Source organism: Callospermophilus lateralis, chromosome 1 (genome assembly GCF_048772815.1).
Source record: "Callospermophilus lateralis isolate mCalLat2 chromosome 1, mCalLat2.hap1, whole genome shotgun sequence".
Lineage (NCBI taxonomy): Eukaryota > Metazoa > Chordata > Mammalia > Rodentia > Sciuridae > Callospermophilus > Callospermophilus lateralis.
In genome coordinates, this window is record NC_135305.1 from 214,204,400 (window position 1) to 214,229,469 (window position 25,070).

Sequence of the window (25,070 nt, forward strand, 5' to 3'; positions counted from 1 at the left end):
TGTGTTTGAACAGCTAGTAAACTAAGAATTGTTTTTCCTTTTCTTTTTTTCTTTTTTGGTACCGGCAATTGAACCAGGGGCTCTCAACCACTGAGCCACATCCCCAGCCTTTTTGTATGTTTTATTGAGAGACAGGGTCTCGCTGAGCTGCTTAGGGCCTCGCTAAATTGCTGAGGCTGGATTTGAACTTGCTGTCCTCCTGCCTCAGCTTCTGGAGCCGCTGGGATTACAGGACAGCACCACCACGCCCGGCTTTTGTTTTTCCATTTTCAAGTGATTAGGAGGGGGGAAAAAAGTTTCATTTCTTGTGAAAACAGTAATTTCAAATTCCACCGTCCGTAAATAGTTTTAATGGAGTACAACCACACCTACTCACTGACCTATTACCTATGGCTGCTACCAGGACAGAATGAAATGGTTGCAACAGAGAGTGTGTGGGCCACAGAACCTCAAGTATTGAATATCTGCCCCTTTATGGAGGTGGGCAGAAGCTTGCCTGAGAGCTTCCAGACCAGCTGAGCAGTGCTTTCTGCAAAGGGGAGAGAGGCTTTTGAGAACTTTTGTAGCGTGTAGGGCCCACGAGCATGTGCTTGATAATTTTGTGTAAGGATGTTAGCAGGCATCTGCTGTATGCCAAGCCTCAGGGATTGAGAGAGGAAAGGACATACCCTTTTTCTCCACAATCAGGCAGATAACTGACAATTTATCAGAGGCAGTGTGAGAAGTGATGACAATGCTAATCACCCATGATATTATTTTCCTGCCAGGTTTTATCTGTTCTAAAGCCCTCACAGGTAAATTCTCATGTAATCATGGCGCTTCATACTGGGCGTGGGCTGCTCAATAGGCATCAACCACTCATTGGGTACTGACCTCAAACAATGCTCCTAGGAGGAGGAACTTCTTTATTGTTCCCATTTTATAGATTAGGAGATAGGTTCAGAGAGGTTAATCAACTGGCTCAAGTTTACACAGCTATCGAGGAATGGAGGTGAGTTATATGTGCTGAACCTTGTGCTCTTGTCCTCTGAGCTATACTTTGAATCTGTAGGAATTAAACATAAGGGACACGGGAACTCAGAGGAATCTTAACATGAGTCAGAGGTGGTTTGGGTGTAGGCAGGAGTGAGGTCCACCTACAGGAAGTGACCTCTGAGCTGGGTGATGAGTGAGGCTGAAGAAGGGCAGGCAGAATGGTGGCGAGCTCACGGGTCCTCCAGCCTGAGGTAGAACTGCATCCGACCCCAGGAATCTCACTTGACACATCTGGACTTTGACTGAGCCCTTGTCCTTTACCTGAACCAAGAGGTAGTGACTACAAAGGTTCAAAATTTCACTTGACATTGTGGGCAGTGTTTTGGGGGGAGGGTGTGCGAAGCCTTGGTTTTCAGGGTCATGTGGAACCTCAAAATTCCTCTCTTATACAGGCAGGTGAGGGAACCAGTAGGTCATCCTGACCCATGACGAGGCCTTCCTAAAGATCCCAGTGCTGAGCCTGGCTTTGAACTCCGGATCCTCCTGAGCTGATGGGATGACAGGCGTGCACCACCAGCTCAGCCCGTCTTTTTGAGACTGGCCTCACTAAATTGCAAAGGCTGGCCTTGAACTTGGGGGTCTCCTGTCTCAGCCTCCTGAGTTGCTGGGATTGCAGAATGAGCCATAGCACTCGGCTTAGTCAGGTCTCTTCTAAAAGAGAGACCACAGTCCATCACTGAGAGCATCTTGGGAAGAGGGGAAGGGGGACACGAGGGAATGACATGCTGTTTCCAGTGACCTCGGTCGCCACCTGGAGACCTCACCCAGCCCTTGGAGAAGGGTCCACCGCCTCCTGAAGGTCCCCCCAACCACAGGCCTCTGGAGGTTCTCAGGGCATTTTAACACTGCCACCCTGGGCACCAGGCATCACCATGAATTTGTTGGGGACAATTGTTACAGAGCTGGGGCCTTCTGAGAAACTGAGGCAGTGTGAAGACCCCCTTCCAACCCTGATTCTTGTGACTAAGCCAGATTTCAGACATGTCACTCAGAGTAACAGGAAGGAGTTTATTGAAGGGACAGAGAAAAACGAAAGGGGGCCAGGTGTGGTGGCACCTGCCTGTCATCCCAGCAGCTGGGGAGGCTGAGGCAGGAGGATCGAGTTCAAAGCCAGCCTCAGCAACAGCGAGGCCCTAAGCAACTCAGTGAGACCCTGCCTCTAAATAAAAGGCAAAGTAGGGCTGGGGATGGGGCTCTGTGGTCGGGGGCCCGAATTCAATCCCCAGTACCCTCTGGAGGGGAGGGGGAAGGAAAGGAGACCCTCTGAAGGGAGGGGGTGTGTCCTCTCAGAGAGGAGAGGGGGAGTCTGTCTCTCCTGCATCCCAGTTTTATTGGGGGTCCCAGAGAGTCCTGCCCACGTCCACTGCCGCAGTCTGGCTGGGCACAAAATAACCAAGCCGTCAGGAGGCACTTGTAGGTTCAAACAGGAACTACTTTACTGCCCCAACTCCACCGGCACTCCACGCGCACTCCCTGGGAACTCTCTCTGCCCTCAACCGGCTCCGGGAGAACTCAATGGGAACTCAACGGGGAACTCCGCGAGAACTCAAAAGTAGCGGGCGCCCTATTGCGGGACAGCAGGGGTCTATATACAACTGAATACACAGCCTGTTTCAATCCAGCATCATCCAGTCACAGCAGTTATACACAGCTTAACTTAATTATCATCATCTTAATGGCTCGCTGGCGTCACCTCTCAACCACTCCTTCTGGCAAAATGCCAGGCGCCATCCGGACTCGGCTGTGGCTCTCAACAATCCACTTCTTGACTTTTGGCTGACAGAGGACAACCTTAGATTTTCAAGTCCCTACTCTCATGGCGATTCTAGGTTACCTTGGCCCATACTGACCCGTTATAATTGGATTCTTTCTCTCTCTCTTTCTCTGTGTAGTTGTAGGTGGACAGAATGCCTTTATTTGTTCGTTTTATGCAACGCTAAGGATTGAACCCCGTGCCTCACACATGCTGGGCAAGTGCTCTGCCACTGAGCTACAGCCCCAGCCCTCTAATTGGATTCTTTTTTTTTTTTTTTTTAATATTTCTTTCTTTTTTTTAGTTGTAGTTGGACCCAATACCTTTATTTATTTATTTATTTATGTGGTGCTGAGGCTCAAACCCAGGGCCTCCCATGTCCTAGGTGAGCGCTGTACCCCTGAGCCCCAGCCCAGCCCTCTAACTGGATTCTTTTTTTTTTTTTTTTTAAAGAGAAAGAGAGAGAGAGAATTTTTTAAATATTTATTTATATTTTTTTTTAGTATTCGGCGGACACAACATCTTTGTTTGTATGTGGTGCTGAGGATCGAACCAGGGCCGCACACATGGCAGGCGAGCGCGCTACCGCTTGAGCCACATCCCCAGCCCCTCTAACTGGATTCTTAACCACACATCCTCCCAGGTTTTGTGGGGAGGATTTCAGGATCCCGTCACAATAGCCTCCTGGGCCCTCCCCTCCGCATTACCTTGGCTGCATTTCCCCTGCAGGCCCAGGTGGCCTGTCCACGGAAGCCAGGCAGGGCTGCAGATAGATTGCTTCTGGAACAGAAATTGTGTGTGGGATCAGCACAGCAGCCACTTTATAGAATTACTCCCTTAACCTCGTGTCCCAGCGTCCTCATCTATCTGTCCCCCAACAGAATTGCATTCACACCATGGCGGTGCCTTGTGGGGCCCGGAGCGCTGGGTCCCTGGGAGCGCTGGGTGCTCCTCTTGGCCGTTATCTGTCGATTTCAGTTGACCTGCTGTGTGATGTTGAGGACTTGGCCATCTCTTGGAACCCACTGTTCTTGAAATTTCAGAAAGCAAAGAACGGAGACAGACACTCAGGGCATTTGGGGCGACTGTCTAAAAAAAGCCTTTGAAGTGATAACCCAGGACGTCATTGCTCAGGGCTGGGAAGAGGGGCCAAGGGGGCTCCCAGCGCCAAGACAGGACCTGAGCGGCAGCCCCTCCTGTCCTCTGGTGGCTCTGCTGCGGTGGCCCTGCGTTCACCACTGAGCGCCCACAAACGTGAGCACATCTCGTGACCCTCGGGGCCTTTCTTGTGTTTTGTTTTGGTACCAGGGTTGGAACCAGGGTGCTTAACCACTGAGCCACGTCCCAGCCGTTTTACATTTGATTTTTACTTTCAGACACGGTCTTGCGGCTTTGCTGAGGCTTCTGCCCTGCCTCCCCAGTTGCTGGGACTGCAGGCCTGTGCCACCCTCTGATGCCTTCCTACCAGCCCAAGGAAACGGGGTGACAGGCACAAGGGTCTTCACAGGGGCTTAGAAAGGCTGAAGTGTGGAAAGCAGTGACTCTCGGCGGCAGATGCCCTCTGGGGACCAAGAGTGTCGGGAAGCAGAGGAGAGCACAAAGGGTACCTGGGGAGGGCGAGTCCCCAAGTCCCGAGGAGACACGACCCGAAGCGGAGCCTCCTCCCCTGTTCACAGGCTGTTTCCAGTCTCCATGACAGAGGCCGTGGGGGTTTCTAGTGGGAAGCTGTTTACAGAAGCAGGAAGGACAAGGGAAAGTCTGTCTCCCCCCCCCCCACCCACCGACCCCAGGCCTCAGGACTCCCCACCCTGTCTGAAGCCGGGGGTGTAGACACTTCAAAGGGAGCCGGGGTCTCTGGACGGTTATTCACAATCCCCAACGTAGGGGCCAGGGGCTAATTAGATTTCCTGCGGAAGGGCTGGCCAGGCCGGGAACAGCCCTCTCCCAGCATGGCCTTCTCCTGATGATGTTCTTATCACTTCATTTTACACCCAGGTCTGGCCTGACCACCGCCAGAGCAGGGCACAGCTTGGCGTGTCTGCTCCATCGCTGTCTGTTTCCTTTACTATTTCAGTGCTGACTTGGGTCCCGCCTGGGTCTGTACGCAGGCACGTGGAGCACTTACGAAGTGTTCATCTAAAACTAGTGACCCCAAGTTCCTCAGCCCTGAATTCACCTAACTTATTTTGTCTCCCCTCGAGACTGAGCCCAGGTGGCAGCCTCCCGTCTCAGGACCCTGCAGGGACACCTGGGTGACTCTAGTCGCCGTCCCACACCTTCCAGGATCAAAGGGTGCAGTTGTCTCCTGGGACTGAGTCGGCCCCTTTGCAGGATCCCAGGTCTGAGGGGACACCCTAAGCGACAGGCCAAGGCGGCTCTGCCGGGGGACAAGACTACTCCTGAGATCCAACAGGAGCTCTGAGGTGGAACTGGATTCCGCACTCGGCCGCTGGGCTCTTGTCTCTCAAATGTTGAAGAATAGAATCCAAACGCGGTAGGATTTATTAGAGAGAGAGAGAGAGACAGAGACAGACAGACAGACAGACAGACAGACAGACAGAGACACTGACGCCCACCACGTGACGTGGGACGGGCTAGATAGGAGAAAACCAGATTTTGGTGAGGTAGCTTAGGGCTTTACAGTCTCTGGTGGAGCATGGAGTAAAATGGGTGATTTTGGTGCCTTATTGAAAACAGCACCAAGATCACCAAGGACCACTGCTTAGAATCTGTGTAAAACACACTTTGAAAAAGTACCAAGGTATCTGTCGCCTTCTGTCACTTCCATCTGGGTTCACACCAACCCCCTTCCCGTTTTGCCACCTCTGGGACAAAGGACCTGCCTGGAGGCCTTCCCACAGGTGAGGCGCCTCTGGGTCAGCTGCCAGATGTGGCCTCTGCCTCTGAACAGGACCTCAGTGGGGGCCTGTCACTTCAGAGACACGGCCATTCCGCTTCTTCTTCCCTGAGCTAACACGGCAGCCAGAACTGAAGGAAGGGTCACCCAGACCCCAGTAGGACAGACTGCTCAATTACCCAGACCTCCCGCCCTGCCCGCTCTTCCGGTTTAGACCTACAGCTGGGTCTGCGCCCTGGGGATGAGCGGACCTCACTCTGCCTGCCTGACCAGCAGGCCGGTCAGCTGAAGTTTCCCTCCCTGCTTTCCACCAGTACTGACCAGGCCTCTGCCTAGGGTGCCAGGAACAGCCTCTCAACCAGTCACGGGCAGGGAGACCAGATGTGGGTTCCTGTAGGCACTGCCAGGGGGGGAGAGGATTCCCTAAAAGGACGGATAGTGAGACAGCCGCCCCCCCCCCATGCACGATGAGCCAGGTGCATCATTAAGGAGACTCTTAATGGGAGACGTCTCCAGGACTCTCCAACGACAAAGACACAGATAAAAAACAGATCCCCAGGGCCTGTTCCCAGCAGGATAGTTCTTCCCCACCTCACACCTGTGTGTCCCCCTGACAGCTGCAGAGCCACTTAGGCAGGATCAATGTGGGAGATGCCAGATGTTGCCTGGCGCAGGACGAAGGGCTCACCACCCAGCCCCCCAGGGTAGACTACTCAGCAGCACAAGCAGAGCACCTTCTGAGATGCACCCCAAGTCAATTAGCATTCCTCCACCCCCAACACCAACATCTGAATGAAACTAGTTCCCTTCGTTTGAGTGACACACTCCTGGTCCCCGTGGAGTCCTGTTCCTGTTGCAGGGGGACCTTTATCTGGTTCTTCTGAGATCACAAGGTCGCACCGAGTTGGTAAAAACAGTACACATTTTAGGCTCTGGGGCCAGAAGGGCTCAACTCCTCAGCCCTGCTTGTTGAATGACAGTAGCCGACAACATGTTTGCTGAGCGCCAGACTAAGGGACTGATAAGAAAAAACCCTTCTCTTGGGAGCATCTACAAGTCGGCTCCTGATGAAGGCTGCTGCCCGCAGGTGCTGGGAGACCTGGGCCTCTGTCTGCTCACTGGGGTTGTGTTAGGAAGTGCTTTACCGCAAACTTATGGTCAGAATTTAGGATACTGCGTCATCACTCAGCAAGGACATCATGAGCCTCAAACTCAGAGTCACAGGGCACATCCTGGTGGCGGATTTCTCCCTGCTCCAGCTCTCGGGGGCCAGCTGACCTGAGACCCCTTCCAGGCTAGGAGAGCATGCAGAGCAGGAGTGCAGGCCCGGGCCGGCTGCTTGGGGGCTGGAAGCCGGATTGCTGGAGCCATGAGTTCGAGGGCAGCCTGGGCAAATTAGCGAGAGCTTGTTTCAAACAAACTACAAACCCCAGGATACAAGGTGATGGGCACCAGGCAGGAGTCAGGAGGTTTGGGGACCACAGACTTCTCCCCCACCTAGAACACAAGCCCGTCCCAGAACAAAATCAGGACAATTTAGTTTATCAATCTTAACTGGCTTTATTTTCAATTCTAGAATTAGGCAACATTTCATTCCATAAAATAGAATTCATTTCCATGTGTCAAGCAGCGGAGATGGGTTTTAGGCAGAAAAGAGCTGAAGAAAACAAATGGTAAACACAGTTTCCCTGGGAGGCGGGGCCATGTCACGGACAGCGGGCTTTTGAGACTCCAAACCTAGGTTCTGTGTCCCAGGAAAGAAAAATCCAAGGTCAGACACTAAAAGGCACCTGGGGGGCTTTTATCCTAAGTGAAGAGAAAGTGGCAGTAAACACACTCAAGGGAGAGAGTGGGCCGCCTCTGTTCCTGAGCAGACGACAGAGGACACCATGTTGCTCCCAAATTTATTGCCTTGAGACCTGGGGACCACCTTCTGCACTTTGTCAATCAAGTGTCAACTCCTCCTTCATCTCAGGTGGTGGCGTTTTTGTCCCTAATTGGTCCTTTCTGGAACTGTCATGGTGGCCATGCTATTCAGGGGGCTTCACTTACAAGTCAGTCCTGCTAAGGTGGGTCCTGGGGTCAGGGCCAGTCAGAATTGGCCTTAGCGAGCCTGTGCTGCTCAGGAAACCTCCCTCTGAACTCCTGGCGACCTCTGTGGGCCCTGTCAGGTTAGTCCCGTCAGTCCTTCTGTCCCGTAGCCCTCCGTTTCTACTGGCTCACTCTCAAGGTCTGTGGACCTGTTTCCTACAGGTTTATCTGTACAAGTTATTTACCCGTCTGCCAAGCTTCCAGTAACTTAAAGCACGCCCTGACCTTGCCATGCACCACACTGCCCATCACCGCTACCTGAGGACATCAGGACAAAAGTAACAGGTAGCTGGGCCTGACGGCGTGCGCCTACGATTCCAATGGCTCTGGAGGCTGAGGCAGGAGGATTGCAAATTTGATAATGGTCTGGGCAACTTAGGGAGACTCTGTCTCAAAATAAAAATGTAAAAGGGCTGGAGATGTGGTCAGTGGAGATTGCTCGTCTTCCATGTGTGAAGCAGGATCCCATCCCTAATTCCGCAAAAACCTGGTCAACATCAGGTTAGTCTTTTTTGGGGGGTGGGTAAGGATTAAGGCAGAGTGAATTCCATAATCAGGCCAATTAAAACTGGCTCAAATTTGGCTATAGTTTCTCTGATCCTGATTGACCAGAAAGTCATGACGATTTTGGTTTGACTTTAGTATGAGTGACTCCCTACTTTTCTAAGGCCTCATGGGTGCTGGGCAAGGCAAGTGAGCTACAGATGAACCCCTCTGAGCTCTACTCTGCCAGGGGGTGGTGGCCCCATTTTGGATTCTCTTCTGACCAGCTGGGGCCTGATGCAGGAGCTTAGTCCAAAACAAAGGTCCTGGGCTGAGCTCAGCTGGTAGCATGTGAGCTCAGCATCCCTGAGGCCTGGGTTCCATCCCCAGCACCAAGATAGAAGCAAATGCAAAACAAACACCCAAGGCCATTTTTGTTGGGTCAAGACATTACAGTACATGCTCCTGCCCAAGGGCCACAGGCACCGACTGACATGAGACCCCTGGGAAAGAAACACAGTCCCCAACACGCAGCACATCTCTTCTCCACCTGCCACCAGGAAGGGCCATGAAGGCTGCTCCTGCTCTGCGGCAGGTGCTGCTCACACTGAGCGCCCGACTGGAGGGCAAAGGACATAAGGTGCCCAGCCAGGGGGAGAAAAAAGGGGCGGGGGAGATGTCTAATACACAAATACCTCCCAGGAAGTTGGAATACAGCCCTGAATGTCAGGCAGACATTTAGATTGGGTTTATTATGTACTCAAATATCCCAGACACCCCTTGTTCATTCATCAATTGGTCACTAAGCACTGAAAAGATGCTGTGGTGACCAGAGAAGGCGTCCCTCTCTGGAGCTTACACTGCAGCGGGCTCAGCGTGGGTTGTCCTGGGGAGACCCTTTCCTACGAGCAGGATCCCAGTCAAGTTCCTGCACACAAAATATTCAGACCTGTTACCTGGCAACTGCAGAGGACCTGGAAAGGCAGGAGAGTGCCAACGGAATTCAGAGATGGTCAGTGTTTGTTTGTTTGTTATGAATATTAGCCAGGTCAAAATAACTGATGTGAACATGTGCAATGTTCCCATAACTTAAGCACAACGTCACAGAGCATTTTAAAAGACCAGTTTTTAATTTTATTTTTCCTCACACAAACACCAGGGTGTCTTGGGCTTAAACACCATAATTTCCCACAAACCAGCCCCTGCCTGCTGTGTTCAACACCACCATAATTTACTTGTTAAAATCAGGAATAATAACGAGTTTGTCTATGGTATCAGCCTGGAAAACAGACTCAGAAAGATGTGTTTAGGGGACAGGCTGGGAGGCTGACCGAACAGACATGTGGAGGGGAAGTGAAAAGGTCACAGGCAGCCTGGGTGGCCTCAATAACTTCCTGTGGGGGGACCAGACTCTGGGTATTTCCGGGCCCTTAGAAATCACCTCAGCATCCTCACTTGACAGAGGGGGAACCAGTCCAGGGAAATTAAGTGACAAGGTCACAATGTGCAGTTGCAGAACTGGGGACAGAACCCAGGTCTCCTGATTCTTGGCCAGGGCTGCTTCTATGCAGTAGAACGATCCATTACAATCTTTTTTTTTTTTTTTTTTTTTTTTGGTACTGGGGATTGAACTCAGGGGCACTCAACCACTGAGCCACATCCCCAGCCCTATTTTGTATTTTATTTAGAGACAGGGTCTCACTGAGTTGCTTAGCGCCTTGCTTTTGCTGAGGCTGGCTTTGAACTCATGATCCTCCTGCCTCAGGCTCCTGAGCCGCTGGGATTACAGGCGTGTGCCACCGGCCCGGCTCCATTACAATCTTTACATTGAGTTTCATATAATCCAATTAGGTCAACCAGTTTCCAGAACATCTGGCCATTTAAAACATCTCTATGGTGAGACAATTAACACATGTTTTGTCCTACACATACATATGTACCTATCATGCTTAACTTATCAATTAGGCACAATAAGAAATTCCCAAAAACACGTAATAATAAAACAGAAAAATTATAACCACATACAATGAAAGTTCTTTGAAACTTATGCATTATATCTGGAATTGCCAACTCAACATTTTCAGACTCCAGAGAACTGAAACCGAGGACTCCTATAATATATACCTTCTGGCATATGATGATGGTCCTATAATACATACCTTCTGGCATATGATGATGGTCTATTTGTGAAGACTAACCCACTTTTCTGTCTTCTGATTTTTGGCTCTAGGTTAGAAGTTCTCAGCTCAGGCCATCTCCTCTCCCAGGGGTTGTTTGGCAATATCTGGAGATTTTTCCTCCCCAATACTGGGGATTGAAAAAAGGGCTCTTTACCAGTGAGCTACATCCCCAGTTCTTTATTTTGAGACAGGGTCATGCTAAGTTGCTGGTGTTGGCCTGGAGCGTGCCATCCTCCTGCCCTAGCTTCCCCCAGCCCCACAAGGAGGTCGAATTACAGGTGTGCCTGGCACGGGGACATTTTTCGTGGTGACAATTCGGGTTGGAAGGGAGTGTTCCTGGTGTTTAGAGAGGAAAGGCTGCGTATGCTGCTCAATTTCTTAACAGTGCCTAGGACAGTGTCCCACTTCAAAGAAAGATCTGGCCTTTGATGCCAGCAGTGTGGTTAAGAAACCTTGCACTCTAGGAATAGAAACCAAAATGGGAGCTCAGGTCGGGCAGAAGGTTGGGCCGTGCTGACCAAGGAGCAGAAGCCAAGTGGGCCGAAGAATCTGCCACCAAAGGTATTGTTTCCAAAGGTGGCCTGTTAGCTACCCAGGAGGCTGAGACAGGGGGATCACAAGGCCAACATGGGCATCAGTGACACAAGGCTGGGGCTGTAACCCGGTGGCAGAGCGCCCTGGGATCAATTCTTAGTACCCGCCCCGGCTCCAAAACAAAGGTCAAGCATCTTTGGGCTTCTAAATCCCAACATTTCCCCACCACGTTTGCAGCCTGGACGAACATGCTCCTTGTCGCCCTCTCCCCGCGTCCCCTCCCTCGACATCTACCCCGAGCACGTGGGAGGTACGCCACCAGCTCCTCCCGGGTTCTCCGTGGGGGCACCCGGGAGGACCCTGTCGCCGCGCCCCGCTGGCATCCCTTGGGCCACTTGGGCCTCCGGGACCGGCTTCTTCCCGTGGGATGCTTACAGTCATAGCGCCCACCTCCTCAGGCTGCTGAGGGAGCCCCTTCGGCCCACGGACCCCCCACTCCGGGGCCCAGCCTGTCCCGAGTTCTCCAGGTGCCCAGCGCCGCCTGCGGCAGGGCGTGAACTCCCCCCACGAATGGGGCCCCCGAGGCTGCGAGACCGCGATCTCACGGCGTGGAGAGGGTGGCCTGGGCTCCAGACCTGAGGGGCGCCCAGACGAGCTTCTCATCCCTCTAGGGCCCTTCGGAGCCTAGTTCTCGGCTGGGAAAGCGACCGGCCTAAGCCCGGAGGTCCGTGGGCCGTAGGCCACCGGTCGCAGCGCAACACCAGCCACACACGCATGCGCGAACGCGCGCGGGGGACTGTGGGAGGTTGGCTGCTCCCCGAGGCCCCGCCCAGACGCCGACGCGGTTGTCAGGGCAACCGGGGCGGGCGAGGGCGTGGCTACGAGAGCTTGTTCATTGCTGTCTGGCCGCTGGCTGGCGCTCCTCTGAGCCGGTCTTTGTGCGTTGGCTCGCTGATGGGACAGAAACTGACTTTCAGGCCTTGGGAGCACTTTTTAATCAAATGACAACTTCGATGCCAGTGGAAACCGCTTTAAAGACCTCCCAGTGTCGACCTGGCTCATCACATAGCCCCCTCCCCCCGCCTTTTTTTCTCCTTTCCTCCTTTGCCTTTGAATACTATATAATTTATTAACGGCATCTATAATTTATCTGACTTCTTCAAGCCAGAACTTGTTTAGACAAAACCGCGACTCAGAGTTCTGCACAAATGACTCAGTGGTGACTAATTCCATTCCGAAAGCATCCTTTACAAAAGAGTTCGCCGCAGGATTTCTTTAAATAGAAAACTTCCTCAGTGCCCTGAGAAGGATTCATGTTACAAGAAATTCATTTAGATCCCAGATCCTCCTCCCTCCCAACTTTCTATTTTTTTTTTTTTTAATTCCCCTGTACACAGGGCTGCTGTATGTGACCGTTACCAGTTGTGTTCTGCAAAGGGTACTGGCTGAGGGGCAGGGTCCTGGGGCTGATGGACACAGGTTGTGGTCTCCAAGCTAGAGAGCAGGTCCAGTCCTCTAACGGTTTTCTCCCTCCTTCCCTTCTTTCTTTCTCCCCGCCACCCAGCCTTGCTGGGTATGGAACCCAGGCTTCTTGCTAGGCTGATCTCCAGTCCCCGACTCTGGTGAATTAAAGAGGTGCCTTATTCTGTTTGCATGATGGTCCTGTATGTACCATCTACCTTCCAGCCTACCCAGTGCTTTTATAACATCAAAAATCAAATCAAGTTAAGAGAAATGTAAGTTTCTCTTTATACAAAAAGCACAGGTTGCGATCCAAGAGACTTCAAGTTGGTTGGTTAAGAATCTCCTTTACAGCAGCATAAGGTCACAGTTTATAAAACATTAAGGAGGAAGTATTTTGACCTTTTTCGTGATAGGCTGTTATTCATTAACTTTCTTTTAAAGGCAAACAGCTGTTTAAGCTGATGTGTCTACAGCTGATTGGTTTAATTTCACTGAGTCATGTTGATGAGGATATAGCTTATGTTTTTCTTGTGTGTGTTTTGCTTATGAATTAGAGCTAGTGTTTTTGAGAAATCAGCATGACTTTTATTTTTCTCTTTTCTGTACTGGGGATGAACCCAAGGCCCTTGCATGCTAGGCAAGCACTCTTCCACTGAGCTATACCCCAATCCCATAAATAGCTTAAGTTTCAGTTACGTGATTATGAACACTTGGCCTTGGGATATAGCCACACTGTGGCCTCCAGTTTATTTTTATTTTTTACAGTAATCGTTACAAGATCTTGGACTTGATGGGATGGTTACAGGTTTTATGGTATGTTATTCTACTTTGTTTACGCTACAGACTTTGTGTGGGCCCAAGTCATTGATGAAAGCTAAGCAGGGTGCCAAGGAGGTCGTGTAAGATACACGTGGAGTATTTGCTGTCTTTCTGTGCTTCACCAGGTCATCCAAGGAACCAGATTCCTTCACCTTTGTGCTCCTCCGTTTCCCAGGGGCTGTCCTCAGATACATCTGTCTCCTGTCCAAGTTTCAACCAGCAGAAAGGAGGAGGAGAAAGTCTGGGGAAAGTGGCTTTGTGAGATGACTTCTACATGATTGTTTCTGTTCCTTTGGCTCAAACCCAGTCACGTGGGCATATTCAGCTGCAAGAGTTTCTGGGAAATGTAGTTTCTGCTGGGATCACATGTCCTGAAATTCAGGGAATTCTGTTACTAAAAGGGATAAAGGACAGTGGACTCTGGGGTACAGTTTGTGATTGACCCAGGGTCAGGACTGGGTCACTAGATGTTTTGGATAAGCACAGCAGACATAAGTCAGTTTTTTTTTTTTTGTTGTTGTTGTTTGTTTTTTGGTATGGGGATTGAACCCAGGGGCACTTAAACACTAAGTCACATCTCCAGCCATTTATATATATTTTAAAGACATGGTCTCACTGAGTTGCTTAGGGCCTCGCTAAGTTGTTGAGGTTGACTTTGAACTCACAATCCTCCTGCCTCAGCCTCCTGAGCCGCTGGGATTACAGGCGTGTACCCACCACACCTGGCATAAGTCTACTTTTTTGTTTTTTGGTGGAGGGAGAAGGTTTCATTATATTTAATAAGCATCACTGCACTTGCAGAGGAGCGTGGATTTGAATCTTGCCTGTGCCCTTGCTGACTATATGACCTTGGTGATGTTACATCACCATCCGGCCTGTTTTTCTGACTGGTAAATGGCTCACAGACTCACTTCTCTGGGGGCGCAGTGAGGGTAACCTAGGGACATGGCAGTACTGGAAACTCACGATTCCCTCTGATCCTCAGCCATGGCGAACACGTCTTATTTTTTACTTTACAATATTCTTTCTCTCCCTCTCCATACTGGGGATGGAACCAGGGGTGCTCTGCCACAGAGCTATGTCCCCCACTTCTTATTATTAGTTTTTAAGTTTTGAGACGGATCTTGATACGTTGCCAACGCTGGCCTCAAACTTGTGATCCTCCTGCCTCAGCCGACCAGGTCTCGGGATCACAGGCTGCGTCCCTGCACCTGGCAACAGTCGGCTCTTAATTTTGGAGGTTGCACAAAGCTGTACAGCCAAAAGGGGAAGAGGGAAAAGTGTTGAAATGTCACATCTGATTGCCATTAGAAAATGGTGTTGATGCTGTAGCTATTGGTTTCAAACAGGAGCTGGGTGAGGTCAGCCCTGTGGTCTGCAGCCATTTAGTATCCCAGTGGGAATGCCCAATTCAGTTGGAAGAGAAAAGTCTTTTCTAGAAGAGTCCAGAAAAAGAAAGAAAAAGAAAGAAAATGTTGAAATCACATCTGTTACTTAAACTCTTGTGACCAAGAGGCTGCTCATTCTAAAGGGAACACTATTTAAATGCTGCCTGTTATCGAAAAGTGATAGAAACATCGTGTGAAGCCAGGTGTGGTGGCACACACCTGTAATTCCTGTTACTTGGGAGGCTGAGGCAGGAGGATTGCAAGTTTGAGGTTAACCTGGATAAACCTGTCGCAAAATGAAAGATAAAAAAGGGCTGGAGATGTGGAGTTCATGGTAGAGCATCCCTGGGTTCAATCCCTGGTATCACAGAAACACAAATCAGATGAACCCACTTTGAGTGCTGTCTACCACCTCTACAAAAAAATTTACAAAAGAGGGCATGGTACAAAATATCAGACCAGTACTCTTAAATAAAAATGTCAAGTTCAAGTTCATTCGTCCTACCTCCAGCCTCAGCGTCCGCGGCACAGGATGGTCTATTCTCCACTCTGCCGCCAGAGGGAGCCCTCGTCTCTATTTTTCAACAAAAGTTTCCAAGTTTGCACATCGAACTTTCTTTCTTTCTTTTTTCTTTTTATAAAGGAAGTGAAATTCACAGAACATAATATCCACCCATTGGAAAGGAACAATTCAGGGGTGCTGAGGACCTTCACGGTGCTGTGCGACCACCATGACGTTCTGGTTCCAGGGCATTTCTGCCTCCTTCACAGCTTACACCCTGTATCCGCGGGCTCCTGCCACGCACCTGAGACAGTGGACACGGGCTACTTATGAAGTGCAGGGTTACTGTGGCTCAGGGTCCAGAGGTTCGAGGTCGGGCGGAGCGTGCAGTCCCATCCTGAGCCAGGAGGGAGTTTGGCTTTTTGAGATGAGACGGTGCCGTATTTGTCTTGCCTCGCCTGGCTCCTTTTGCATGGCCTGGGGTCACCGGGTGTTTCAGTTGCACGCGACATTGCTGCTCATTTTTTCCAGTGGTGGCCGCGAGTTGCCTGGGATTCCACCCGGAGAAGCATGTTCCGGTCCCCGAGGCTCTGGGCCGCAGGCGCCCACACCAGTGGCTCTTGGAGTTGAAGCCCCGATTCAGGTGCTGATGCCCACAGGCTGGCACGAGGGCTCCATCCTCACGTCTAGATTCCAGGTTCCTCTCAGGAGGAGCCTTTTCCCTTTTCTGGTGCTGGGGACGGAACCAGGGCCTGGTGCAGGCAGGCAAGTGCACCTCCCCTGGGTCATGCCCCCAGACCTCAGGGGGACTTTTCTCCTCACCCCTTCTAATTTGCTCCAAGACTGAATTTATCTACAAGTCCTTGATTTTGATTGTCTCATTGACTTTGATTAAAAAATATTTTCTTTGGAAATCATTGCAGACTTCTAAAACTATTGCAAAAATAGTTACAGGGGGTTCCTCTTCCGGCTCTACACCCCGAGGAATTGGAAGCAGGGGTTCGTGGGCAAGTTGTTGTCGTGTTCACGGCTTGGGCAAGGCGAAGCAGCCCTAGTTGTCCTGTGACGGATGAGTAGCTGAACAACTGAGGCATAAGGGAATATTATTCAGCCACGAAAAGGAACGGGCCAATGTTACATTGGGTCAGTGCTTTGAAAACCTCCTGCTGAGGGAGAGAAGCCACTCCCATGCTCCCATTTGTGGGAACTTCCAGAGAAGGTTGGACAGCTGGCTTTGAGCTGGGTAATTTTGGGGGGTGTGAATTTCCCTTGACAAAGTTTGAAGAGAGCAGGAAGGATTCACAGGGGTCATTCACATGGTAACGTCTGCAGAGCTCAAGTGCAAAGTACCTTGGAATCAGGGAATGATGTTAACATAATGCACCTAATGTCAGAGTTTGCTGCTGATCTCACACAGGTCCCTCCCTCTAGTTCAGGAGGCGTCCGGGGTTGCACGGTGCCGCGTGTATTCCCGTTCCTTTCTCTCCCCTATTCCAGGGCAAATCCCCTTTCTTACCCTTTCTTGCCTTTGATACTTTTTTTTAAAAAAATGCACTTCTGGGCATTGACGCCAGGGGGCGCTTTTCCACTGAGCTTCATCCCGTATTTTTTGATTTTTATTTTGAGACAAGAGTCTCACTAAGTTGCTGAGGCTGGCCTCAAATTGACAATCCTCCTGTCTCAGCCTCCTGAGTAGCTGGGATTAGAGGGCACCCTACAGTGCTGGGCCCCCTTGACATTTTTGAAAAGTGTAGGACAGCTATTTTGTAGAACGGGCTTCAGTCTGGAGTTGACCCACGCTTCCTGGCGCTTGAATTCAGCTCATGCTTTTTTTTTTTTTTTTGGCACGAGTCCTTGTCATGATGTGCTGTCCTCCATGTGTCGTATCAGGAGGTGTGGGGGACGCTGATTTACCCCACGCTGTGGGTTGAATGTGCCTTCCAAGTTCCGTGGGTTGAAACCTTGGTTCCTGGGCATCTGTGTCGAGTGGCGGGACCCCTGGGAGTTAGCTGGGTCACGGGGCTCAACGGGTGGATCCGTCTGTGGGTGAGGGGATTCATGGGTTGTGGAGGGAGGGGCTTTGCTATCAAAACCAGCTGGGTCTAGCACCCTTGCTCTGTCTTGCCATGTTGTCATCCTTGGAGAAGGCCCTCCCCAGATGTCCTTGGACTTCCCGGCCCTGGAACCATGAGCTAAATGAACCTCGATTCTTTATAAGTCACCCAACCTGTGGTGTTCAGTCATAGTCACAGAGAGTGGATCCAGACACCTCTGTATTAGATGGAGTGCCTTGTTGACGTGGGGCCAGCTTGCCCCATCATGAAGTGTGGGACATGGGAAGTGTCTGCGGGGGACGCCTTGAGACTTTGCAGATATCCTGTATCCTTTGTTGATTTATTTCCTTATTTTTCTGTGGCGTTAGGGATGGAACCCAGAGCCTTGCTCATGTGAGGTAAGCACTGTGCCACTGAGCCTCACCCCAGCCCTATCTATTTATTTAAAAAAAAAAAAAAACTTAGTTGTAGATGGATACATGTCTTTATTTTATTGATTTATTTTTATGTGGTGTTGAGGATCGAAGCCAGTGCCTCACACATGCTAGGCAAGCTGAGCCACAACCCCAACCCTTTTATTTACTTATTTATTGGGTACCAGGGATTGAATCAGGGTTCTCAACCACGGAGCCACATCCCCAGCCCTATTTTGTATTTTATTTAGAGACAGGGTCTCACTGGGTTGCTTAGGGCCTCTCTAAGTTGCTGAGGCTGGCTTTGAACTTGTGATCTTCCTGCCTCAGCCTCCGGAGCTGCTGGGAGCCTTTACCCATTTTTAAGAGCATAGGGACACTCAGATGTCACTCTTGGGATGAGGTCATCACCACGTCCGTCTCTAGAACGTCTCCCTCTTCCCTGACGGAAGCTTCGCCCGCCATTAAGCACCGACTCCCCATCCCGCACTTCTTCTGTCCCCGCAGCCCCTGTTCCACCGTCTGCCTTCCCACATGTCACTATTCTAGGGACTCACAGAGGGGAAATCACCCCACGGTGGCCTTTTGTGTCCGGCAGCCCTAGGGAAGGTCTAGCTGCTCCTTTTCACACCGGTCCCTACATGGGTCCCCGGCTTCTGTCCTCAGTCCTGTCCCTCTCTGCTCGGCTCCTCACCCACACCAATGCTTTGGCTAAAGGTAGCGCTTCCTCGTCTGCAGCCCAGGCTCTCCCATCCCCAGTCGCCTCCTGCTGTGGATGAGGCCTCTCTGGAGGCTTGCTGAGCCCCTGACTCTGCAGCATGGCGCCTGCATCTGCCCTGCCCCCGGGTGGCGCCTCTCGCTGGGTCGCAGCGCCACCACGGGGACACTTGCAGTGAGGTGGCGCTAGAGAGGTGCCGCCAGGGACAGCATGGCCACCCCCTGGGGACCCGCCCTTCCATGAATGGGTTGGTGTATTTGGGAGGGAAAAGTGCTTATGACCAGTCACCTCCCCATGTCCCACCTCCAGGTACCACTGGGTGTGACTTTGGGACTAGGTGTCTGTCACAGTTGGATGTGGGATGTTCCCGAGGCCCGTGGTCCCCGGGCAGCAGCGTCAGAGGTGGGCTTTGGGAGGTGATGGGCCCTGACAGCCCTCCCTGTGGCTGGATCCACAGCTGAACAGACGGTTGGGAGGTGGCGGTCACCAGGAGGAGGACCTAGTGCAAGGCCGCGGGTCCTTGGGGAGGGCCACTGGGGACTACAGCTCTCCCGGCCCTGCCTTCCTGCCTCCTGGCTGTCCTGAGGGTGGCCTGCTCTGGGCGCCCATCTCACCAAGGCCCAGAAACCAGGGAGCCGCTAACCACAGACTGACCCAAGACTCTGAAACCTAGAACCCAAAGGAACCTTTCCTCTTTTAAGTTGTCTTTCTCAGGCACTTTGTCACAGCAACAGAAAGCTAGCAGCAGTTTCCAATGCACTAATGCCAAGGAACCTGCCGAAACACAGTGGGTGTCCGGAAACCTTGACCTTGACCATGCCCAGAGCCGAGTTTGCCATTTGTTCCACCAGAGTCCCTCCTTCCAGCACCTTCTTCTCACTTGACAGCGGCACCAGCCGCAGATTGGAGAGCCCGGCTCGCCTCCCTTCCTGCCTGCTGTCCTGTGACCTTCACATTTGGTGGCTGGAATTCAGCTCCACAGGGCTGGGGAGTCCTGCCTGCCGCGTTCTTGGCGGTACCCACAGCCCCGACACAGCCTGGCGCCCAGCTGTTGCTAAACAAATTCTTACGCGTGAGTGGATTCCAACTGCTCGTGGCGTGGTTCAGGTCCTCGTGACGCGTCTGGATGCCACCACACAGGGCAGAGCCAGCCAGCGTGAGAAGAGGTGAAGACAGTTTCATTCAGATTGGAAAAAGGAGCTCACGGTGGAACCCCTCCGCTGCCGTCGTCTCCTGCTTATCCACAGGTTCACCTTCGGGGGGATCTGTTACCCGGGGTGAAGTGCAGTTGAAAATACTCCATAGAAAATTCCAGAAGTAAACAATTTGCTTTTTTTTTTTGGTGATGCTGGAGATCAAATCCAGGATCCCCCCCTCCCATACACACTGAGCGAGTGCGCTGCCCCAGCCCCAGACAGAGGTGTTAAATGACCTTTGTTATGGGGTGCTGTTACCCTCCATCTGTTTTACCGTAGATGCTGATCTCTTCCGGTGCCTCGTTTGTGGATGGACTTGCCCTAGGTGGGGTTTGGCGTAACACCCACTTTCAGGCATCCAGGGGGTCTTGCAACACCTCCCCGTGGCTAAGGGGGACCTGGACAGGGAAGATCTGTGGGTTGACAGAGTGAGGGACCTGGGAGACACCGAGAGCCGGGTGCGCGGGGACCCGTTGGGTCTGTCCTGATCCCCGTGGGAAGCCCCGGCTCCGTGTGGCAGTGTCTGGAAGTGGTCAGGTCCTGGGGGTGGACAGAGGCCAGCTTTAGAGGCCTCCTGCTGGGCAGGTTTGGATCCCATGGCAGGGGTGGTGGTGACGTGGCCACCTTCTTTGCTAAGACTGCCTTGGGCAGGCTGGGGACAGGGCCCGGGACAGGTCTAGTTGAAAAGTGGGTCAGAGAAGTCAAAGGTTCAAGTCCAGGAGGGGTGTCCCCCAGTGCTGAGAACCTTCTCACGGGTGGCTTGAACCCAGGGGCGGTCTACCCTGGAGCCACAGCCCCAGCCCTTTGTATTTTTCATTCTGAGACAGGGTCTCTCTAAGGCTGGCCTGAAACTCATGATCCTCCTGCCCCAGACTCCTGAGTGGCTGGGATGACAGGGCTGTGCCCCGGGCTTGGCCCTTTTCTTTTCAAACACAGGCATCCAAAGCCGAGATTTTTTCCCTGGAATCCCTGTTTTGACTTAACCCCACAACTTTTTCTGTGCCGTATTTCCATTATCATTCAGTTCAAATTTTCTCCCATTTCTGTTGTGATTGTATTTTCTCTGACCCGGGGCTTTTTCGGCCTGTGTGTCTAGAATTCCAGACCTTTGGGGGTTTCTAATGATAATTTTGTCGTTGCTTTGAGTTTAGCTCCACGGTGCTCATACCCTGTAGGATCCTAGTCCTTCAAGGTTTATGGAGACTCCCTTTGCAGCCTGACAGGGGGCTATTTTGATGAGTGTTCCAAAAGCCACAGGCGCCTGGGGCTGGTGGCCTTGGGCTGAGGCCTGTAAGGACCCTCCTGGGGGGGTGGGGGGGATGTGGGGGTGGTGGGTGGTGGTCTTTAACCCTGGATTCGGCTTCTCTCTGGAGACTTCAGGCCTGCTCTGCCTGCGAGCGAGCGTTCTGGGTTTGGGGAGCAAAAGGGACAGTCACTGCCGGGGAAGATTTTCCTCCCCGCGAGGAGAGAGGTGAGCCACCCGAGGAAATGTGGGTCCGTTGAAGGTCTGTCCTGGGGCTGCTCTGTCGTTTCTATTCCTGGGGACTCAGGTCACGTGGCTCAGGTTGGGGACTAGGACTGTGTCTTAGGTGAGAATACTGCAAAGCCCCGTCCACTGGGGCAGGGTCCAGTGGGGGTGGAAGAAGAGGGACCCATAATGGGATCGCCCACGCTGGGCGCCCTTCTCGGTTCCTCTCACTCGGTGGGAGCCTCAAGGGCTGGGAGAAGCCACTGTTTTCCAAAGCTCGGAACACACGCCCTCCATGAACGCACACGACAGGAGTCCATCCCAGTCCCGCACCCCATAGCGACGTTCCGGTCAACGGTGGGCAGCATCCACTGCGGCACCCGTAAGACGGCAGCGCCTAGCGACAAGTCGGTCCCGGGAGGTTCGCACAAAGCCTTGTGGCCCAGTCCTCCGGTGTCCCTGCCGTTGGGCAAGTGCGCACGGCGTGGATTAAGTGGCCTTGCTCTCTGGGCAGCTGGAAGCCATCCCGATGCCACAGCTGATCTCTTCCGGTGCCTCGTTTGGGGATGAACTTGACCCAGATTTGGAGAGAGATGGAAAGAAGACGCTCCCGGATGCTGCAGCCTCGATGGCCCCTCGATGGGCCTCGGTGGCCCCTCGGCGCCCTGTGCGCTGGGACGGGCGTCGCGCTCGGTTCTACTTGGGGTGCGGGCGGCCTCCCTCCCCCACGGCACCCACTCAATCTGCGTGTCCTGTGTGGGGACTGGCGGGGCTCTTTTTCTCTCTTTCTTGCAGATCCCTCCGCAGGGCCATCCTTGTTTTTTCCCCCTAACTTCAAAATCTTGGAGCAACCCACACTCCAGAACTCGCACCCGCCTGGGGTTCCCTGGCCCCGAAGTGGCGGGTACAGATGGTGGCCAGTTCCTCCCTCCCGGGAAGCAGACACTTCTTTCATGGGGACCATCCAAGGTCAGTGGTGAGCGCGGGTGGCTGGAGATGGAACTGCGTCTGGCCGGGGACAGCGAGGCCTGGCTCCCGCCCTCTGGGGCTGGTGGAGCCCTGGCCCGGGCAGGTGGGCGCTCTGACCCCAAGCTGCAGCCCGGCCCGGACACTCCCCGAGATTCTCCAGTCTCCTTCCCTGTGCCCTTTACCAGGGTCCCCCTCGGAGGGACATTTCTGTTCTCAGATCCTGCACCAGAATTCACCGGCTCTCTGGCCTTGCCCCAGGTTTCTCAGTCCCAAGGCTTCACGGACGACCGCCTTGGCTGATTGTGTGTTTCAAAGATGTTCCCACGTGCAGAAGAGTCACAAGGACACGCCACCCAAGGCCCACAGACCCTTACCGACCCTTTACCCAGGCTCCCCTTTGTGAATCTTTTCCAGATTGGTTTCAACTGTCTGTTTCTCTGTCCCTGACCCCTTCACTCCCCTTACACACACACACACACACACACACACACACACCCCTCTCCCCTCATTCATAGAAGATAACTTCCAGGTCCTCCAGTGGGTGCCGGACACTGTGGGTACTACTGAGCCCTGTACAGACTGGTTTTTTCCTATACCTGCACACCTAGGATAAAGTTTAAATTATAAATTAGATGCAGAAAGAGATGAACAGTAATAACTAATAATAAAATAAAAATAACTATAATTATATTCACTGATAAAAGTTAGATGAATGTGGTCACTCTCTCTCAAAATATCTTATTTTACTTTCACCTTACCTCCTAAAGGAAGTGCTTTACAGCTTCTCTTCAGCATATCTTAACAGCCAGCCCCACTACTGTTAACTTGGGGGCCATTCAGTACATTAAAAGGTACTTGCACACAAACACTGCAAAACTGTGATGGTCAGTTGGATTACCGAGGTGGCTACCGAGTGACTAACGGGTAGGTAGCATATACAATGTGGATACACTGGAAGAGGAATGATTCACTGCTCGGGTGGGACAAAGCAGGGTGGCTCAAGATTTCATCATGCTACTCAGGGTGGTGCATAGTTTCAATGTATGAATTGTTTATTTCTGAAGAATTCCATTTAACATCTTTAGGTTGCTGTTGACTGTGGGTAACTGAAACCATGGAGAGCAAAACCTCAGGCCGAGGGAATGACTGCATCTATGCATATACATACACACACTTGTCATGGGTGTCATTATTATTCTCCTGAATCTTTTTTTTTGGGGGGGGTGGGGGCAATTCTGGGGATTGAACTCAGGGGAACTTGACTACTGAGCCATAATCCCAGCCATTTTTTTTTTTTTTTGTATTTTATTTAGAGACAGGGTCTCACTGAGTTACTTAGGGCCTCACTAAGTTGCTGAGGCTGGCTTTGCACTCGCAGTCCTCCTGCCTCAGCCTCCCAAGCCGCTGTTGTATGCCACCGTGCCCAGACTATTCTCCTGATCTCTTGGGAGTTAGTTGTGGACATCCTGTTTTTCTTCCTCCAGTACTTCACTCTGCATCTCTTAAGAACAACAATGTGCTCTCACCTAACCTTAAGACAACCATCAACTTTGAGAACATTAACACTGATACCGTCCTAGCATCTTGTGTCTAGTCCACATGTGAATTGTGCCACAGGACTGGGTGATTTTCTTAAAAGTATTTTTTTTTTGGGGGGAGGGAAATAGTTTTCAATTTATATAAAAGTTTCATAAATAGTACACAGAGCAAGATCTTTAAGATCCATGTTGGAAGGAAATCCTAGAGGACTAAGAAAAGGGATTTGAACTCAGACAGGACACCATAGAAAGAAGGAAATAAAAACCTATTTAAATAGCAAAATTGAAATATTCCAAAATTAGAAATTCCAAAAGTTCCAAAACCATATTTTGATATTCCAAAGAAGATCTCTCATCTATTTATCCATCCATCCCTTTGACTGATATTTATTCTGTGCCCGTGACGGGCCATGTACTTTCCTGGTGGTCAGGATCAAGGTGTGAATAAAAGTTCCTATCCTCACGGGGCTCACTTTAGAATGAGAGGGGATAGGCAATAAATGTGAAATCTACCTGTAAATGTGTTAGGACGCAGTATAGAAAAAAGAATCTAGAACAGGGTGAAGGGATTGGGAACGCTGGGGCATGGGTTGTGGTTTTAAATAGAGTGGCTTGGGGGGGGCACTTCATTAAGACAGTGAGACCAGAACAAAAATTCATGCAGATAAGAGAGGGAGTTGGGTGGAAGAGCTTTCTAGGCAGCAGGAATAGCAAGTGCAAAGGCCCTGTGCTTAGAAAGTTTGAGCAAGAGCTAGGAGGCCAGTGCAGCAGGAGAGAGTGGGTGAAGGGGACATGGGAGGAGGCAAAGGCAGGAGATGATGGGGCATTATGGGCCCTGGAAAGAATTGTCTCAAGTGAAGTGGGAGCCATGGAATGTTTCTGAACAAGGGAGGGATGTGACCTGATTTAGGTGTTCACAGGTGCCCTTTGGTGGCTGTCGGTGGAATAGACTGTGGGGGATCGGAGTAGGAGCAGGGGGAACATGGGAGAAATAACAGCTCTAGTCCAGATGGAACTGGTGGCCGCTCAGTCCAGCTGTCAGGAGTTCGTCTTTTTTATATTATATCACCACTTTTCACATTTTAGTATGATAGCTACATTTTTTTATGTATTGTAAATTTGTCAGAATAATTTGAGCCAAAATTACCGACTGCAGAAAAAAATCAGATTGTTCAAATCAGAACTGACATTGCTAAGTTTAGTAGCTAGAAACCTCTAGGACAAGGGCTGAGCCGTTATTGTAATTATTTTTCTTTTGCACAAGTTTTCCGCCTGCTTATCCTGCCCCAGGCATCGAGGGGTTCTGGGAGATATCTGCGGGCCAGCATTTCCTGTCCTAATTGGAGGAGTTGACCTTTGCAACCGAGGACTCACAGCAGAGGAGAGGAAGAGGAAAACTGGAAGTCGGTGTGGATCTAACCAGCGCTGCACGTGGACACCCTGCAGGTATGAGGACAGGTCACGCAAAACAGAGGCTATTTGTCAATTTCAGAAAAAGGCAGAGGGTGTTGCCTAAATTGCTGCTGTCTGTCCTCCCTCCCTCCCTTCCTTCTTTTCTTGAGGGAGGGTCTTGTTAAGTTGCCCAGTTTGGCCTTAAACTTGCGATCC